The following is a 5,241-nucleotide window of genomic DNA, read 5'->3' on the forward strand; positions in this document are numbered from 1 at the left end:
AGGGTCCAGCCCATGCTGCACCTGGGCTGGGAGTGGTCCCGCTGGCGCAGGGTAGCAGGAAGCACTCCACACACTCACAGAACCTGTGCTAGGCCTGGGTCTGGGGGTTCCCTAACTCGGCAGAAATTCCTACTCAGCGGGTGGGGTGGTGGAGGTACTGTGGAGTGGTGGTGGGGGCGGCCCAAGGGGGTGGGAGAGGGTCCGGTCCATGCTGCGCCTGGGCTGGGAGTGGTCCCGCTGGCGCAGGGCAGCAGGAAGCACTCCACACAATCATCGGACCTGGGCTATGACTGTGTCTGGGGGTTCCTGGAACTCGGACAAAATTCCTACATGGCGGTCGGGGTGGGGTAGGTACTGCGGAGTGGTGGGGGGCGGCCCATGCTGTGCCTGGGCTGGGACTGGTCCCACCGGCGCAGGGTAGCAGGAAGCTCTCCCACACACTCACGGGACCTGGGCTAGGACTGGTGCCATGTAATTTAAATTCTCAAAATTTGCCATTTTAAAAAACAGTAACTCATCACTGTGGAATTTAAAGTTTTTTTTTTTTAAATTTTATTTATTTATGTGTGTGTGTGTGTGTGTGTGTGTGGCCAGCTCAGCCCACCAGGGGGCTGGGCTGGCTGGCATGTGGTGCTGGGGGATTGAACCGCGGTCCCTGCGCTTTGCTAAGCTTGTTCTAAGTAGGTGACCTAGACCACTGAGCCATCTCAGCAGCCCCTGGAATTTAAAGTTTTATTGCTTGAGAAGGAATATTTTTTTTTGCTTCTTTGATTATTTATTTATTATAATTGTACTGATAAACAAATAGCAATGAGACAGTTTCAAATCAAATCGCTAGGACAGTTTCAATAACTAACACACTGCATACATTCTTCTTAGTGGTTAATTGCTGTACAAGATGCGGACTTGAGATCCTATTTACAAACACCATTAGAACATAGCATTCTATTCATTAATAGAGTGCAACTATGTATCTATCCTAACCACTTTGAATACACAGATACAAAATGGACATTTATCTCTATACCCTTTTTTTTGTTAAGTTCTGTTATTTGAATATCATAGGTGTGTAAACTCAGCAAAATATTCTAAAAGAGTCCAGTATCCCATAATAGTATTGGGCCTTCCACTTGACTGGCAATGTCAGAAATTGTTGACCTGAGTCCCCTACAGCTCAACATAACAGCATGGCTTTACTTATTATATTTCATTTTTATACTTTTCTGCTGGATGGTTAAGACCAAGTTAAAGGAGGACATATGCAACAAGAGTTGTAGCTTTTGGGTCTGATAAGGTCAGTGAAATCCCCTCAGGATTTATCCTGCGATCCTGTACCTCAGATTGTCTACAAGGTGTTCAGTGTCTCACTACTAGATCAGACTAGTAGTGATCTGCCTGTTTGCAGACCCCAAGAGCTGGGATTACAGGCATATGCAACCATGTCCAGTCTCAATTGTGGTCTCAGTATGCCTCAGGCCTGGGGATTGAACCCTCAGCTCCTGCACCTGCTTGTAAGCACTTTAATTTTCTCAGCTATTTGACAGGGCCTTACAATTAGATTTATTTAGGAGAGTTCAAAGACATTTCTAGAACTGGTTTTACCTCATAGTTGGGAACATATTGAAGAAGCCCAGTATGGGCTTAAGTGTCTGACAACCCTATCAATTCTTCAATCTCTATACACCAGTGGCAGAGAAAGGGGGTTCTTTAACATAATATGACATATAACAACTCCACCAAACAAAACACAACCTTTTTTTGGTAGTTACATGTAGAAAATCTGTTTTTTTTTCTACCTCTATCCTCCCTTTACATGTCAAGTAAAGCTGACTGTCCTGGGAGTAACCTCTACCATCCAACCTTTGGCCAATGAAGAGGATTCAGAGAAAATAATAAAATCAGAAAAAGGAGGAGCAACAAAGGAAAGTAATTAGACTGTGGCCTCAATTGTGCATTTCCTTACAAAATGCTCTTACTCTCCACAGCAGTAACAGCTGTCTTCACTTGTCTTGCTGCAATTCATGGCTATGTGACCAGTCTCATCGCAGCTGTAGCATTTCACTTCAGTGCAGTGTTTCTCAATGTGTCCAGACTCTCCACAAGAATAGCACTTCTTCTCCTCTTCATGGTCACAGTCACGAACTAGATGATCTAGTTTGCCACAGTTGTCGCAGCCCTGCTCTCAAACTCTTCAGCTTCTTGCAGTCGTTGGCCATGTGACCACCTCTACCACAAGTACAGCAGCCATCTTCCTGGAGATCACAATCCATGGCAAGATGACCAGACTCACCACAATGGTAGCAGATGTCTTGATGTGATGAGGCATCACACTGCAATCCTCTTCCACGGCTTCTCATTCAATTACCACGGCCTCCTGCAGTAGGGCATTTCCGGGCCCAGTGGCTGGATCGTCCACACTTGAAGCACTCATTGCTGCTCATGGCTGCAGTTAGATCTTCTGCCTCTGAGCAGACACACAGTGGCAGACAGTTGGACACAGGTGCAGAAAAGAAATCTAAAATTGAAATTGACCTATTAAAACAGAAAGAGTTAATCTGCTGAAGATAAAATAACTCTATCAACAACTTGAATCTCATCATATGGAAAAGCTTTTGCATAGCAAAAGAAATTACCAAAAGCATGATGGGACTATCCACAGAAGGGGCAAATCTTTTATCAGCTATTATATAAAAATTCAAAAAACGGATGGAGAGATACCTCAGTAGATGAAGTGTCTGGATGGGGAAGTGCACTTTGACTGGGCTTTGATCCCCAGAACCCCATGCCATGCTGGTTCCACCACCAGGCTTACTGTGCTGGCCACCCATACCAGGCATCATGGCGTACACCTGTAATCTCAGTGCTGTGGAGGCTGAAAACAGAAGTATTACTATGAGTCTGAACCTCATAGTGAGACTCTGTTAAAAATAAAATAAAAAACAAAAAACTAAAAACAACAACAGCAAAAGACCCCCCCCCAAAAAAAAACCCATACAGAAAGATTCCTAGATAGGTACAAATTACCAAAACTGAATCAAGAAGGTATAAAAACTCTGAATAAACCAGTATAAGCCAATGAAACTGATAATTAAATAAAAAGCTTACCGCCAAAGAAAATCCTAGATCCTGATGGATTCACAGCTGAATTCTACAAGAAATTTACAAGAAGATATCATCCCAGAACTCCACAAACTCTTCAATGAAATTGAAAGGGAGTCAATACTCTCAAAATCTTTCCTGGAGGCAAGTATTATACTGATACCAAACAAGAGAGAGATTCAACATATGAACACTGTCATGTTTCCTTGCTTTTCTCTTTGCCCTCTCTTTGTTGTTTAATCACTAAGTTATTGCTTTCCTTTTAATTGTGTTACACCTTTCTATTTCTATTTCTTCTTTTGAATTTTTACACTAGCCAGACTGTAAGATATTTACATATGTGGGTCTGGTTTATTTCACTTATGAGTGTATGTTCAAGTGGCATCCACTTAAATATAAAGGCTTCAAGTTTATCATTTTTTACAACTGAGTGATACTCCATTCTGTAAAACTACCATATCGTTTTTATCCATTCCTCAGGTGATGGGCATTTTGGTTGTTTCCAAGATTGGGCTATCACAAATTGTTCTGCTATAAATATAGGTGCACATATATCACTTTGATATGATGTTTTCAGTTCCTCTGAGAAAATCCCAAGTAAGGGGTAGCTGGTTTGAATGAAATTTCCAGTCCTAGTTCTTGAAGGAGTCTCCACACTGATTTTCATAATGCTTGCACCAGTCTACATTCCCAACAGCAGTGGAGAAGAGTTCCTTTTTCCCCACAGCCTCTCCCACATTTGTTGTTGGGTGATTTCTTTGTGACAGCCATTCTTTCTGGGGTGAGATGGCATCTCAGTGCTGTTTTAATTTTCATTTCACAGAACGCTAGTGATGTGGAGCATTTTTTCATATATTTATTGGCTTCTTTAATTTTGCCCTCTGAAAAGTATGTGTTCACCTCGGATGCCCATTTCTGGATTGTGGTCATGCTTAGAATGCCTGTCATTCTGGTCTTCTAAATATATACTGCTTGTCATGCCATATCAATTACTGGTATACTATCTTTCAAGTAAATGTTTGCTTACAAAAAGGGTAATAAATGAAAACAAGAGACAAGAAAAAATGGCATAAGACTGTCCTGCTATAATGCTGTATGTGGGTGTCTTTCTAAATTTCTGTGTAAAAATATGTAATTGTTTATTCCTATTTTAAAAATAGTTTTATTTCTTTCTTCTTTTTTTCTGCACATTCTGTAGGGATTTAAAGTTTAACATATCAATACTTGATGGACAACATCTGTTCCATGTTATGTCTAAGATGGTTCATACTTAGACAGATAGTGAGGTGAAGCCCAATTGCCTATGTTATAGGGTAATAATGTCATTAAGCTTCTCTTTTGGACGGTTGACAACTTAAATTTGCCGAGAAAAAATTAGAGAAAAAGAAGGGCTGCAAGGACAGCCAGTGTTTTGGCCCTAGCCTTTCAAGGTCAGGGAGAACTGAGGACATAAGATCACCTGTATTGTTAAAACCTGTAACTCAGTGATGTCCCAAATTTTTTGATCCAGGAGATTATGTGACCACAGAGGAAAGTGATCAATGATAGAGAGTGTGCCAAAGGACAGTCACATGGAGAGAAAACATTCTCTCAGGCTTTCATAGAGAGCAAATTGGTCAAGCAATGGCTGTGACTCAGCCACATGGCTGACACTGGCAAAGGGTCTACAAACAGCTGTACAGGATGTCAGAGTAAATCCTGAGGGGATTTGACTGACGTTGTGAGATACAAAAGTTACATTTCTTGTTATGTATGTCTTGCTTTATCTTGGTCCTAACCATCCTCAGAAAAGTATAAAAACCAGGTAAAAATATTAAAGCTGTATTACTATGCTGAGCTATAAAAGGGTGAAGTCAACAATTTCTGACATTGCCATTCCTACGGCTATTCCACTGCTATTATGGACTACTGTAGTACATTGGATTATTACCCTGAATTCATGCACCTACAATATTTAAGTGGCAATGGAATACCTATCTCTGATGAAACTCAACAAAATAGGGGATATAAATGAAAGACTATTTTGTATCTGTATATGCAATGTAATTAGGATAGATATACAGCTACTTTCTCTTAATTGAATGAGAAGAAGGATTTGTACTAATAGTGTTTAGACAGGATATCACGTCTGCATCTTGTACT

General features: G+C 41.1%; 1 protein-coding gene and 1 pseudogene across 1 annotated transcript in view; both read right to left on the reverse strand.

Annotated features, from left to right (window-relative positions):
- LOC101568956 (leukocyte immunoglobulin-like receptor subfamily A member 6) overlaps positions 1-5,241 on the reverse strand; it is a 241,548-nt gene that overhangs the window by 134,107 nt on the left and 102,200 nt on the right. The window lies entirely within an intron of this gene.
- On the reverse strand, positions 1,931-2,462 carry LOC101567759 (annotated as a pseudogene).

The sequence above is a fragment of the Octodon degus genome, unplaced genomic scaffold (genome assembly GCF_000260255.1).
Source record: "Octodon degus isolate 3935 unplaced genomic scaffold, OctDeg1.0 scaffold00320, whole genome shotgun sequence".
Lineage (NCBI taxonomy): Eukaryota > Metazoa > Chordata > Mammalia > Rodentia > Octodontidae > Octodon > Octodon degus.